General features: G+C 41.8%; 1 pseudogene; it reads right to left on the minus strand.

Moving 5' to 3' along the window:
* Positions 1-558: 558 nt before the first annotated feature.
* On the minus strand, positions 559-3,985 carry LOC118993961 (60S ribosomal protein L24-like; annotated as a pseudogene).
* Between the last annotated feature and the right edge of the window lie 11,825 nt (positions 3,986-15,810).

Below are 15,810 nucleotides of genomic sequence, written 5' to 3' on the forward strand. Positions count from 1 at the left end.
TATATGCAGAGTTCCCATATATGTGTATATAGTTAAATTTGGCCATTTTACTCTTACTAGCCCATATCATGTCTACTTAATTATTAGACCAGCTGAAAGAACCTTGAAGGTAGAAGAAAGTTTCCTCTTCCCCCATAATTCTGCAGTGTAAACCTTCCCTCTTTCTCCCTAAGTCTTCGGTGAATTCTATATCACATGCTTAGAGTGAATGTTTCTGCAGGAAGGAGGGATGACACCCACAACTTTGCCAGGTGATTCATCAGAAAGCTAAGAAACTCAGGAAAAATGGGACTTTGGATCAGAACAGTCTGTAAGCCTGGAAATACAGTTACCTTAAGGTGGGCTTTGAACACCTATCGGGCATGGAATGGGATGTGAGATAACTATATCTAGATACTCGGGGCCAGCGAAGGTCCAGCTGATGGCTAACTTAAAGATGCCGCTCAACAATTTGTTGAAAAAAAACAAAAAATCAAAATACAGGGGAGAGAGAAATGAAAATAAAGAAAAATGTAAATATTTGAACCTGATTTTAAGAACTGAGCTCTTTTTTAATATTCAGATTTTTATTTTAAAATCTGATCTGCCAATTTGGTGGTGTCCACCAACTCAAGGAAGAGCAACCTTCACAAGCTTTAAAATATTTTGCTTATGATGAGCTGCCTTTCTGGGAAACACAGCCACAGCCAGTGCTGTCTTTTTTACATGATTTCTTAGTCTTTTTTACTTTCCTTGGCAGCCCTGTTAGATTGTTGTAGTTGAGCCTGTCGAACAAATTCAAAAAGTCTGGAGGGTTTCCTACAAATAAAATTTATTCAAGGGTCTTAGAAATACATATAGACAAAAACCTAGAAGTATTCCAGAGAAGAAAGAAAAGTTCAAAGTTCTTACAACTAGAAGCACATTTTGAGAATTATAGTAGTCCTGCATTCTTAGCCCTAGGATTGGCACAGGATGATTCCCAGTCAGATGTCAGGCAGTCGGGATGGGATGCCCGGAGGTCTGGGCAATGGATGTCAGGTGGACATGTAAGTGAGTCTTTTAGGGAGTGACTAGAGGGTTATCTGGAGGTCCAGATGCATATACATCCAGGCATTGACACATGACTGGCCAGTTCAGAAAAGTTTAAGTTTCCAGGCCAGTTCGAACAAGAAAGGAATCTTTCCTCCTGTCATGATGCTAGTAATTTCAGCAGCTTGGTTAAAGAGACTCCATTTTATATATTCTGTATCTTCCCCTTTCCTCAGCCTTTCTGATTCCTTGTGGCCACTATATCAGCAAGAGATGCTCCAGTGATGGCCTTTCAGAATTTGACTGCATGGTGGGTTCTTTTCTTTGAAATGTCTTTGGGCCGTCCCTTTTCTGTGTATCTTCCAGGGAGGACAGAGAGTCCAATTTATTTGCTGAGGATTCCTCTAGGAAAGCAATGCTGACTTGCATTTTGCATTAAAATATTGTGAAGCTATTCCATCTGTCCTGGTGCAGAGCCTCCCTTGTCCAGGGTAGACTTCGCATCCACCAGGACTGCAGAGCTTAACCTTCAAGGCTGTGGCTGTAGGAAAAGAGGAAGGATGGCAAGGAGAACTGAGTCCTGATTCTTTAGCGGGAACATGGAAATGAAAATAGCATCCTTGTGATAATAAGAACTGCTCAGAGACAGCATTTTCACTCACGAAATGTCATCAGAGGTTTTGGCAAAATTAAAAATTTGGGGAAACTTCTTGACCTCTCATTCATTCCCTCCCCCAATGTCAGACACTCTCCTGTAAGCATTTGCATTGTCAAAAGACAAATTTCTAGCCACAAAATACCTCTAAATGAAGGAATTTTATCCTCTTCTCTGGGTCCATAGAGCTCTCCACTGTATAAGGGAGTAACCACTGAGATTCAGCATTGCACCCTCATGCCGTTTCCCTCTCTAAGTCTTCCTGCCCAGCACTGAGCGCATAAAAGGACTTAACAACTAACTGCATGTTCACTGGGTACATACTCTATCATCTCTCCTTCCCTTCCCTTCCCTTCCCCATGTTCATGGCCCTAATTCTAGACCCAGCATCTCCTACTTTATCCCCAGGCTCCTGATATAGCTTCCTGCCTGCACTAGCAACTTATCTGCTCTCAATCGATTTCCATCTTACCTTCAACTAATCTTCAAATGCCATTTGATTTTGTTCTTACCTGTGCCCTATTGTGAAGAATTAAGTATAGACTATGCCCCAGCATGTTTCCTGGACTTATTCATCAACTTTCTGCTCCCTTGGGAAGAATTCAGTTCATCCTATTTTCTAGACAGTGTGCTTTTTACACTCTCCTGCTGTCAGAAATAATTGTTCATGTGTCTGTTTCCACTCAAGATTAGGATGTTCTAGGACACAACTATGCCTTAGTTCTCTGTAGCTCTGGGGCTCCGGCCCAATGAACACACTCCATGGTGGTTTTGCATGAATGATGGGCATGAAGTAAATGATTTTAAAATAATTAGGAAGCTATAGCCCTGGCTGGGGAGGCTCAGTGAATTGAGTGCCAGCCTGTGGACCAAAGAGTTGACAGTTTTATCCCCAGTCAGGGCACATGCCTGGGTTGCAGGCCAGGTCCCCAGTAGGGGGCATGTGAGGGGCAACCACACATTGGTGTTTCTTTCCCTCTCTTTCTCTCTCCTGTCCCCTCTCTCTAAAAATAAATTTTTTTAATAAAATAAAATAATTAGGAAGCTACAGTATTTTAAAGCACCCCACAATTTGGAGTGAGACAATTGTGTTGTAGTAGAAAAATAAAGATTTGGCAATAAACTAATCCCTGTGACTGAGGAGCAGCGTGGGACAAGTTCCTTACTTCCTGAGTCCTGGGCACTTCAATCTGGTTGTTATGAGGATGGGATGCAAGCTGTCTGGTGTCAGGTCCTGGCTTGATCACTTGCTGGCTATGAGATCTTAGGCAAGTTACTTCACCTCTTTTACACTTTAGTTTCTTCATCTGTAAGTGAGAAAATCATGGTACCTACCTCACAAAGTTGTTTGTGAAGATTAAATAAGATGATATATGAAATATGCCTAGGACAATGTCTGTTCCCCCAAGTGCAAAATAAATGTTACGTCTTGTTACTAAAACACCTAAGCAACCCCCATTCATTTAAGCCTCCTACCTTTGTGCATGATATTCCCTCCTTATTACTCCTATCAAAATCTCACACATGTCCCCAGTTTTGTAAACTAGAATTTTTGGCTAGCTTAATCTTTAATGTAACATCTGTTCAGGATCTATGAGAAGCACCATAGCAATTATCCCCAAAATTGGCTGATCACAGGAATAATTTGTGGTACTTGTAGAAAATACTGAGTCACTAGCCTACCCCAGAACTTCTAAATCCTGAGATGGGCATTTTAAACTATGCACCAGGCAGCCCTTATGAGGAACAACTTTAAGAAGCATTGTCATATAGCTTAGTTCTCAAATTCCCTGGCTTTCAAGCTAGACTCATCTGCCTTTTGAATTCTCCTCTTTACCAAGCTACAAGACCTGGTTAAGTTTCTTAACTTCTCTAAGTCTCAGTTTAGAGATTTATCCTCATCTATAACATGGGAATAATAACCATACCTATTTGATAGGATTGTAGTGAGGATGAAATGAGACATTATTAATACATTTACCCCAATGCCTGGCAGAGTAAATGCTCAGTCAACGTAAGGCTGTATCAAGTGCCTACTGTGTGCTACTTAATGCCTGGCACACCCCCTCTCCTCCCTCTGCCAAGATACCAATATCTTTTTTTTTGCCGATAATACTAAATTATATAACTTACACGTACTGAATGGTTACTATGAGAAAACAGGTTCATGCAATTTAGCTACCTTATCCAAAATCACAAAGCCACCCAGCAGCAGAGCCAAGATGTTAGTCTATCCATTTATTCCTTCAAAGCCCACCATCTTCCCACTATACCACTCTGAGACTCATACAAGATCTCCTTCTTTAAACTGCTGTACATTATGTTTGTATCTCTCTTTATTGTTTGTCAAAATTTGTCAGACATTATTTTGGTGTCACTACGTCTCTGCCAAGTTTTCAACTTGTTTGTAATCATGTCTTACCACCTCGATAAACCAATAGTTTTTCTTTTAAGATATTATTTATTTATTTTTAGAGACAGAGGCCTGGTCCACAACCTGTCCAACAGTCCTCCTCAAGACGCTGCATTTAGCAATCAAAATCACCCCCAAAAACCTGACTAAATAGGTCAGGGTCAGGCCTGTAAAGCAGTATGTTTAAAGCTCCTGGGGTGATGGAAATGTTCTAAAATTGCATTGTAACAATATCTACACGATTCTGCAAATTTACTATAAATCATTGAAGTCTATACTTAAAATAGGTAAATTTTATGGCTATGTAAATTAAACTGGAACAAAGATGTTACAAAAAAGAAAAAAAGCCTCAAATCTTATTTTCCTTCAGTGAGGGAGAAATGCTATTGTTAAGCATATGTATAGTGCTTTGTTCGTAGTAACCACTGAGCAAATATTAACTGTGTAAATTGAAATGGAACTGAATTGGTTTAAATGTGTGGAACAAATGTTCTCTATGTCAAAGCCAGAATATAATCACTTTAAGTTCATTTAAAGATTAGAGGCCTTCATAGAAAATTGCATTACATTAAAAAGGGGTCAAGTTCTTTGGCCCAAGAGCCCTGGCAGTTGGTCACCCTGGAGCTGGCTCAGGGATTGGCTTCCTGGGGACCACTGTGACATGGCACCTGAGGGGACACTCCATGTACATCCTACTCAGCAGGGCACTTGGTTTCCTGCCCCCAGAAGAAAGGAAACATCTCTCTTCCCAGTGAACGTTGGAGAAATGAGTTGGCTACAGAGCCACGAAATCACCCACATGCTTAAGGATGTGATAGGAAATTTAGCAGTCAATTTTCCAATTAAACTGTATTTTTTTTCTGGTTCAGGAGCTGTAGGATGAAAATGGCCTGTTTTTGTGCTTTGGAATATTATTACAGGCCTATGTGAAATTCTGAGTTTAAAAGAACTAGAAAAAGAGAGCTTTTTTTGACTGTGAGTGTTGCCTTTTATCTGAAGAAAAAATGATTATCTACTTTAGACTCATCATAAGAAAAACAAATTGCCCGCCTCCCTTCGTGGCAGCAAAGTAAGGCGAAGTTGAGTCACTCCTGTAATCGTGGAGGCTGAGACACAGAATCTGCCTCCTCTTGCTGAAGCGCCCTTAAAAACAGAGACAGATGAGCGTAGTTTCTCTGTGGCTGAAAATACTTCTTTTCATTTTGTTTTACCTAGAGTACTCTTTTCTGATGAGGATTTTCAGACTTCTTTTTCCTATTACTGACTATCAGTGGTGTATTTTAAGTGAAATGCAGGGCTCCCTTGGTTCTTATTTATTCATGGTGCTTTGGTAAATGCAGTCAGGCTCCTGCGCGAATGAGTATTCTTTTGGATTTGCTCCCAGAAACACACGCAGGCTAGATTCATAGTGACTACCTACTCCTTCATGCCTCTTTTTTATGACAAGGTGGAGTTTTCTTAACATTTTGTGTAGTTCTGTGATGCTGCCTTCTCAGGTTGATAATATCCAGGTCCCTGGTAATGAAGAAGCTTCCTGAGAATGCCCTTATGAAAATGTTCACCTCCCCTGCTAAGATTTCTGGGCTCCACTCTGACCGTGTAAGGCCAGGAGAGGCCTGGAGAAGTGTCCCTGTGTCCTAACCCCATCAAATCCTCTTCAGGCATTTGGATGAGGAATGTAACTTCCCTCTCCCACCCAAAGAGTTGCTGGGAACACAGGGACTTCTGGGGAAGCATACACTAAGACTTAGGAGGCACAGTGGGCACTGCCTTTTCTCCCACCTTATTTAACTCTGGGGTAGTTGTGGTGAAATAGAGTAGATCAGGCAATAGATAGTAGAGACCTTGTGCAAGTTATTCAAACTCTGAATGCCTCAATGTTCTCATTTGTAAACAGAGATAATAGGAGTTTATACCTTACAGACTTGGGTAGTCAGTACATGGAAGGTATTTTTGTTATAAGGCAATATAGAAAGAGAGGTTTTATCAGCAGAGTGAGGCAATGAAGTTATTCTCTGATAAAGTTTTCCATTAACCAAAGAAATATTGTTTGCTTATGGTTCTAAAGTCCCCCCTGCCCGGCCCCCCTCTGGCAAAGAATCTGAAGGACTTCAAGCCCTTATCAGCAACACCCAGGGAAGGCAAAGATACTTCTGGATGGAGCCACTGGTGACTCTCAGGGCACAGAGGCCCAAAAAGTGCCCCTCTGGGTGCCCCATAGAGTACAGAGAAGAAGAAATGGTTGAGAGGGGCAATGGGGTGGGAGTGGAGAAAAGAGAGACTACATTGGAAAAGGCCTCAGGTGCCTGTATGAGGTCGGCTCTATGAGGCCAGGAGGAGACTCTGGGTACACGCAGAAACACTTGGCACTATCCTGTGCACTGCAACTGTTTGCCCAAAAGTAATATTTGCTTCATGTTCTGGTAATAAACTTTCCTGCACACCTGTCCAGACATTTGACACCTGATGGAGATGTCTTCCTGGAGGCTTCTAGAAGGGCCGGCGAGCACGAGTCAGGATGTCTACCTGGGTTGGTTAAATGCCAACTTAAAAAAATGTATTTACTGCATTTTAGAGAGAAAGAGGAAGAGAGAGAGAGAAACATCAATTTGTTGTTTCACTTATTTATGGATTCATTGGTTGCTTCTTGTATATACCCTGACCAGGGATCAAACCCACAACATTGGCATATTAGGACAGCATTCCAACCCACTGCACTGACTTATCCAGTCAGGGCAGCTCCAATTCTTTAGGCACAAAGAGGGNGGGCTAGGAGTACGAGAGTCAGGATGTCTACCTGGGTTGGTTAAATGCCAACTTAAAAAAATTTATTTACTGCATTTTAGAGAGAAAGAGGAAGAGAGAGAGAGAAACATCAATTTGTTGTTTCACTTATTTATGGATTCATTGGTTGCTTCTTGTATATACCCTGACCAGGGATCAAACCCACAACATTGGCATATCAGGACAGCATTCCAACCCACTGCACTGACTTATCCAGTCAGGGCAGCTCCAATTCTTTAGGCACAAAGAGAGAAAATTGGAAGAAGAAGTGAGGGCAAGATCTGAAGAAGGAAAAGAAAGCTTATGGCAAGCTTTTCCCAGAGCTATAAGAATTACATCGTGACAGGAAGTTATTGAGTTACACCTACAGGTGTTGGGGAATTCCAGGAAGGGAGAGACCAATAGGGACAGGGAGATAGGGATAAATATTGATCCAAGTATGTGCTCTAGTTTTTCCATTCTCACAACTTGAAAGTTGGGTATTATTTTCCCTGTTTTACTTAGAAAATTGCAACACAGTAAGATTTACAATTATGCCCAAGTTAATGCAGCTAACAAGTAGTTGAGACTAGATTTGAACCCAACTTCTAACCAAGAGGAAGGTGTGTTATAGACTGCTCTGCCGGGTTTTAGAAATTGTATCTGTACCCCTTGTGGTTAAGGTCGAAGGACGACCTTTGGAATGAAAGCCCCAGGGGACAAAGCTTGTCTCTGGTAGCAAACACTGCCTCAGTTCCTCTCCCTGCCCCCAAAGCTTGGTCAGAAGTCAATGATGGTTAAGACCCCTCACAGCAGGGAGCAACCTAAGCCACACTCAATCACTTGGAAGGCCTTCATGGAAGGACTCAAGGGGCTGCAACAAAAAGCAATGGACTCTTGCCCCCCTGCTTTGAGGTAGCTCAAGTTCCCATGTCCTCTGGGAGAAGTGCTTCCTGGCTCAAATCCCCTTAAGCCTGAATACCTGTTGGGAGAGGTGCAGCTCCTTGCCTTGCTAGAGCATGTCCTGGGGAAAAATCTGGCATCACAAAGACTTGCTGATGAACCTGTGAAATCTGCTCTGCTAAGAGTGCTTTCATTCATATGATAAGGGTCCAGGAAGAAATGAATATGTCTCCCAAAGTTTCTGCAACTCTCTTTCTGACAGACACTCACTCAGACTCTGAAGCCCTCAGATATCTTTGAAATGTTATCTACTGTTTGATCCTTGCTGCCCTGTATTCCTGTGTATTACAACCCAATAAAAGGCTATGGAACAGGGGGCTCGGGGCCTTTTTTTCCTCGGAGAAACTGGCCGCTGCTGGCCTTTGTCTCCCCTGAGAAACTGGCCACAGTCCACTTCTCCTCCCTAAGCAGATCCATCATGTCTCAGCCACATTCACTTTCGTCCGTGGCACCTGGGGGAACTCGTGAGAAGTCACCCCCACAAAGGTGTAGGTAGATACACTGTGCCTCCTTACACAACCAAAAGAAGGACAACAGCAAATTTAAAAACAAAAAAACAACCATAACTGCCAGAAAATCAAACTATGGAAATCTGACAACCAAGGAGTTAGAGAAGAAACATTATCCGGACTGGTAGGAGGAGCAGAGACAGGCAGCTGGGGCAGAGAGGACTTGTGGCAAGGCAGCCACTGGCAGACTAAGTAGTCCCACATTCACGTGTGGCTTAACCAGGAGGAACAAGTGGGGAGCGAGACAGACCACACAAGCCCAGTTTCCAGCAAAAGAAAAGAAAGCCTCAAAACCTGTGGCTATAAAATCTGTGGGAATGGCATTGGTGGGAGAGACTCCCAGCCTCACAGGAGAGTTCATTAGAGAGATCCACAGGGTCCTAGAATGAACACAAGCCCACATGCCCAGGAATCAGCACTAGAAAGGCCCAATTTGCTTGTGGGTAGTGGGAGAAGGGACTGAAAGCCGGTGGAGAACTGAGCAAGTGCCATTGTTCTCTCTCTGACCCTTCCCCAACATACAGCACCACAACGCAGCAATGTAGGTTGCCCTGTCTTGGCAAGGCTCCACCCTTTACAACATTACAGGTGAGCCAAGGCAAGGAAATATGGCCCAAAAAAGAATAGATCAAAACTCTCAAAATAGAACTAAGTGACAAGGAGATAGCCAACCTATGAGATGAAGAGTTCAAAACACTGGTAATCAGGATGCTCACAGAAATACTTTGGTATGGTCTCAAAATAGAGGAAAAGTGAAGGCTATGCAAAGTGAAATAAAGCAAAATATACAGGAAGCCAGCAGAAAAGAGAAGGAAACCAGTACTAAAATCAATAATTTGGAGCAGAAGGAACAAATAAACATTCAACCAGAACAGAATGAAGAAATAAGAATTCAAAAAAAAATGAGGAGAGGCTTAGGAACCTCCAGGACAAGTTTAAATGTCCCAACATCCAAATCATAGGGGTGCCAGAAAGAAAAGAGGAAGAACAAGTAATTGAAAACTTATTTGAACAAATACTGAAGAATTTCCCCAATCTGACAAAGGAAATAGAATTCCAGGAAGTCTAGAAGCTCAGAGAGTCCCAAAGAAGTGATACTCAAGGAAGCACATACCAAAGTACATCATAATTAAAGTATCTAAAATTAAAAATAAGGAGAGACTCTTAAAAATAGCAAGAGAAAAGGAGAAATTTACCTACAAAGGAGTGCCCATAAGACTATCAGCTGATTTCTCAAAAGAAACCTTGCAGGCAAGATGGGGCTGGAAAAAAGTGTTCCAAGTCATGAAAGGCAAGGACCTACATCCAAGATTACTCTCTCCAGCAAAGCTATCATTTAGAATGGAAGGACAGATACAGTGCTTCTCAGTAAGGTCAAGTTAAAGGAGTTCATCATCACCAAGCTCATATTGTATGAAGTGTTAAAGGGACTTATCTAAGGAAAAGAAGATTAAAATTCTGAACAGTAAAATGGCAACAAACTCACAAGTATCAACAACTAACCTAAGACANAGGTGCAGCTCCTTGCCTTGCTAGAGCATGTCCTGGGGAAAAATCTGGCATCACAAAGACTTGCTGATGAACCTGTGAAATCTGCTCTGCTAAGAGTGCTTTCATTCATATGATAAGGGTCCAGGAAGAAATGAATATGTTTCCCAAAGTTTCTGCAACTCTCTTTCTTACAGACACTCACTCAGACTCTGAAGCCCTCAGATATCTTTGAAATGTTATCTACTTTTTGATCCTCACCGCCCTGTATTCCTGTGTATTACAACCCAATAAAAGGCTATGGAACAGGGGGTTTGGGCCTTTTTTTCCCCGAGAAACTGGCCACAGCTGGCCTTTGTCTCCCCTGAGAAACTGGCCACAGTCCACTTCTCCTCCCTAAGCAGATCCATCATGTCTTGGCCACATTCACTTTCGTCCGTGGCACCTGGGGGAACTCGTGAGAAGTCACCCCCACAAAGGTGTAGGTAGATACACTGTACCTCCTTACACAACCAAAAGAAGGACAACAACAAATTTAAAAACAAAAAACAACCATAATTGCCAGAAAATCAAACTATGGAAATCTGACAACCAAGGAGTCAGAGAAGAAACATTATCCGGACTAGTAGGAGGAGCAGAGACAGGCAGCTGGGGCAGAGAGGACTTGTGGGAAGGCAGCCACTGGCAGACTAAGTAGTCCCACATTCACATGTGGCTTAACCAGGAGGAACAAGTGGGGAGCGAGACAGACCACACAAGCCCAGTTCCAGTGAAGGAAAAGAAAGCCTCAAAACCTGTGGCTATAAAAATCTGTGGGAATGGCAGTTGTGGGAGAGACTCCCAGCCTCACAGGAGAGTTCATTAGAGAGATCCACAGGGTCCTAGAATGAACACAAGCCCACATGCCCAGGAATCAGCACCAGAAAGGCCCAATTTGCTTGTGGGTAGTGGGAGAAGGGACTGAAAGCCGGTGGAGAACTGAGCAAGTGCCATTGTTCTCTCTCTGACCCCTCCCCCACATACAACACCACAACGCAGCAATGTGGGTTGCCCTGTCTTGGCAAGGCTCTGCCCTTTACAACATTACAGGTGAGCCAAGACAAGGAAATATGGCCCAAATGAAAGAATAGATCAAAACTCTCAAAATAGAACTAAGTGACCAGGAGATAGCCAACCTATGAGATGAAGAGCTCAAAGCACTGGTAATCAGGATGCTCACAGAAATATTTGAGAATGGTCTCAAAATAGAGGAAAAGTGAAGGCTATGCAAAGTGAAATAAAGCAAAATATACAGGACGCCAACAGTAAAGAGAAGGAAACCAGTACTCAAATCAATAATTTGGAGCAGAAGGAAGAAATAAACATTCAACCAGAACAGAATGAAGAAATAAGAATTCAAAAAAATGAGGAGAGGCTTAGGAACCTCCAGGACAAGTTTAAATGTCCCAACATCCAAATCATAGGGGTGCCAGAAAGAGAAGAGGAAGAGCAAGTAATTGAAAACTTATTTGAACAAATAATGAAGGATTTCCCCAATCTGACAAAGGAAATAGAATTCCAGGAAGTCTAGGAAGCTCAGAGAGTCCCAAAGAAGTTATACTCAAGGAAGCACACACCAAAGCACATCATAATTAAAGTATCTAAAATTAAAAATAAGGAGAGACTCTTAAAAATAGCAAGAGAAAAGGAGAGAGTTACCTACAAAGGAGTGCCCATAAGACTATCAGCTGATTTCTCAAAAGAAACCTTGCAGGCAAGATGGGGCTGGAAAGAAGGGTTCCAAGTCATGAAAGGCAAGGACCTACATCCAAGATTGCTCTATCCAGCAAAGCTTTCATTTAGAATGGAAGGGCAGATAAAGTGCTTCCCAGATAAGGTCAAGTAAAGGAGTTCATCATCACCAAGCTCATATTGTATGAAGTGTTAAAGGGACTTATCTAAGAAAAAGAAGATTAAAATTATGAACAGTAAAATAGCAACAAACTCACAACTATCAACAACTAACCTAAGACAAAACAAAAACAAACTAAGCAAAGAACTAGAACAGGAACAGAATCACAGAAATGGAAATCTCATGGAGGGTTATCAGTGGGAAGGGGGAGGGAGGAGAATGGGGTAGAAGGTACAGAGAATAAGAAGCATAACTGGTAGGCACAAAACAGACAGGGGGAGATTAAGAACAGTATGGGAAATGGAGAAGCCAAAGAACGTATATGTACGGCCCATGGACGTGAAATAAGGGAGGGGAATGCTGTTGGGAGGGGGTTGCAGGGTGAAGGGGAATAAAGGGGAGAGACAATGGGACCACTGTAATAGCATAATCAATACAATATACTTTAAAAGGTAAAAAATTAAGAAATAAAAAAGTATATTTAAACCCAGATAAAGGACACTATATCTAGTGTCCTTTCCCATTCCACTCTTTCTTGGACTTGAGATGAAAACTGAAGAATCATTATGAATTGGATGGGTGGTGGTAATGAGGAAGGGCTGTTCAGTGCAAGGAATATGGGTTAGGCTGGTGTTTTATAAGGGCAAATCCTCATTTTATTTCCTTTGGATATTGTGCATAACTCAGGCAGGAGATTGAAAATATCCCATATTGATCTTTCCTTGGAAACTCTCCTGATGATCTGGCACCGCAGAAGTTTGCCTAGGCAGGTCTGTGGAGACAGTCCAACACGCCGCTGCAAGATTCCAGCAGCCTCTCCATAATTTTATGAGCAGATGGCACCCTCTGGACCACATTTCAGGATTTACAGATTTTTGTCCAGGAATTTTTTTATTTCCCTTTTCTGTGTATACAAGCTTTGATACCTTGCCTGGTTGAAACATTTTCTTTCTAAACTCTGTACTCTCAGTTGGTCTCTACCTGACTAAGTCGCTGGCCAATTTAAACAAATAATAATTTTCAGTATAGTAACTCATGCCTAATTTTGGAAAAAAATAACTCAAACTAAAATTTTTGTGAGAATTTTTGAAGTCCATTTGAATGTTTATCTCCCTAATTCTGGCACTAAGGTAGTCAGAAAGGAAAGGAGAATTAGCAATGAATGGTTGTACTGCTAGTTGCTTACATATATGTTTTCTTATTTTATCATCATTAGTAATCTGAGGCTCTCACCCAGGCTGTTGTGGCTCAGTGGATTGAGAGAGCTGGCCTGTGGAGCAAGGGGTCGCTGGTTTGATTCCCAGTCAGGGCACATGCATGGGTTTCAGGCCAAGTATCCTGTAGGGGACACATGAGAGGTAACCACACATTGACACTTCCCTCTCTTTCCCCCCTCCTTCCCCTCTAAAAATAAATGCAACCTTTAAAAAAATAATCTGAGGCTCTCAGGTACACATAATTGGATTGATAGAACCAATCAGATGCTTTAATTTGTGGTTCATTATTGACAGCACTACCTGCAGAGTCTCTTTTCAATTCAATTTTATGCACTTACTTTTTGTCATCTTCACTTAACACACTCAGTGTCATTCTCCATCTCCTCTTGCACTATACATACTCTTGCTCATGTATTTAATGTATATCATCCACTATCCATACTTCTAGTCACAAAATTGTATAATGTTGTTCAAAAATGAACAACACAAAGTATTACTTTATGTTGTAAATCAATTGCATTGTACTAAGTATTTCATTTTGCTTTTCCTTTTTAGACTCAATATTATATGTGTGAACTAGAGAGAGAGAAACATCAGTATGAAAGAGAAACATCAGCTGCCTCCCCTGCATGCCGGCATCATAGATGGTGGCTCGAACCTGCAACCTAAGTGTGTGCCCTGACTGGAAACCAAACCTGTTACCTTTTGGTGTACAGAACAATGCTCTAACCAACTTAACCACCCAGCCAAGGCAACTAATTTCTTCTTTTTGATTGATAAACTGTATTTGATAATATGAATGTACTACATTATGTTCATTTATTATCTGTTGATGAACTTTTAGATTGGTTCCAAATCTTTGCTTTGACAGACATTAATAATAATGCAATAATCACCTTCCCCTCATTTCTGTGTGAAAGGTTTTCTAAGGTATTTACCCAAATATGGAATTTCTTGGGTCCTAGGCTAAATATGTGCTTAATTTCACTAAATAACACTAAACTGCTCTCCAAAATCTCATGGTCTTACCAATAGTTTATGCAGCTTTCTGTTTCCCCATTTTCATCAGCACTTGATAGCAAATAGCTTAATTTATGAGCTAGAGTGGAATCTTACTTTGATTGCATTTTGTATAATTACGAATGAGGCTAAGTCTTCATGAACTCATTAGCTACAAGAATTTTCATGCCCTGGCTGGTGTGGCTCTGTGAATTAGCGTTGGCCTGCCAAACAAAAGGTTGCTGTTCAATTCCCAGGTAGGGCACATGCCTGGGTTGTAGGCCAGGCCCCCAGTTGGAGACATGCAAGAGGCAACCACACACTGATGTTTCTCTCTCACATTGATGCTGCTTTTTCTCTCATTCTCCCTCCCCCTTCTTTCTAAAAATAAATTTAAAAATCTTTTAAAATTTTTTTCAAAAGAATTTTCTTCTGTGAATTACCCATTCATAGCTATTGCTCATTTTTCTATGGACTTGCCCATCATTTTCTTGTAGATTTACAGGAATTCCTATATATTCTAGGTGTTTATCTGTTAAAAATGTGCAATATTTTGTTATCAATATACTTTGTAAATATTTTACATCAGTCTGCCACCCTGTAGTCAACAATTAACTTCTTATATACCACCTATTCTTGAACAAAACCTTTTATTTGAATATAGTAAAAACCAATACAAATTTTTCCCCTTATGGTTTTGGAGTTTCATTTTTGAAATCACTGTTAGTTCCACTTCCAGGAGAAGGGCTGTGTGAGAAGCCCTGTCGACTCACTCCACAGGAAACAACTGTAATTGGTGAAAACTATGGAAAAGCAACCACTTAAAAACTTGAGAAACCGTCCTAAGGACGTATAAAAAATGAAGAAATATTTATTCAAGAAAATCTACTAAATCTCAGTAATAACACCATGATCCACAGCCCTCGAGCCCTTACTGCTCATTTCTTCCTTCACTCATATCTCTTCAGTGACTGAGCTCCAATGCAAGGACCGAAAGCAAGGCTTCTTCTCCTCTCGGCTTCCAGACACCAGACAGTATCTCACCAGGAGTGGCAGACGACCAGCGTTTCTCCTCCTCCACCACCCACCCACTGGCCCTAAGATGCTAAAGCGAAATTCCTGGGGAGTATGACCATAAAACAATGGCCTTCCTTCCTCCATTCATCCCATACCCATAGGGGCACAGGCTTGGCCCCAGGTGTGGCAGGCTGAAAATAATGGGGCCCTAACCACCCTTGCCCCAGCTTACCCATAGTGCACAGTTTTCATGCTGGGAGATGCAAAGCAGGGTGACCAGAGACTATCACCTGCCTCCCCACCCAGCATTCTGCTCAGTAAGCTGGGGTGTCACTTCAAGGAGAGGTGTTTCATTGCTCCCAGTTCCAGAGCAGGGCATCAGAGATTTTGTGGAGAGGAAGAGAGGCAAAATCTCCCTTCTGCTTAGAGGAACCCCTGAGATTATATTGGCCCATAAGAACAGAAAGCTCTTTCCAAAGAAAGGGACTTTATTTGGAACAGATTGTGAGTAAGTTCAACCCTAAAAATAATTCTCAAAAACAATGGAGAAGAAGAGGCTGGCAGCTCCACTGCAGTATCAAGTTGAACAATAGTTCAGCCACTGTACCGGAAAGAATAGGGGAAAGATTCAGCTAAGGATGTCAAAACACACTTTAAAGACTGGCTTTAAAAATTACTCTGCAAAGGACCCAAATGTAATTGGATCAGACTGGGGAGCAAGTTAACACCCAGGGTATTGTCTAAACAATAGCGCAATCAGCCAGCAATTAGAGCAGCCTAAAAACTCGGTGTGATACCAGTGGGGCAGATAGTTTGACAGAGATTCCGGGGAAAGAGGCGGCCAAAGCAAACCCTGATGAAATCACTCTCATCTCAGCGTGACA

This window comes from Sturnira hondurensis, unplaced genomic scaffold (genome assembly GCF_014824575.4).
Source record: "Sturnira hondurensis isolate 20B ecotype Veracruz unplaced genomic scaffold, ASM1482457v3 Scaffold0000880, whole genome shotgun sequence".
Taxonomy (NCBI): domain Eukaryota; kingdom Metazoa; phylum Chordata; class Mammalia; order Chiroptera; family Phyllostomidae; genus Sturnira; species Sturnira hondurensis.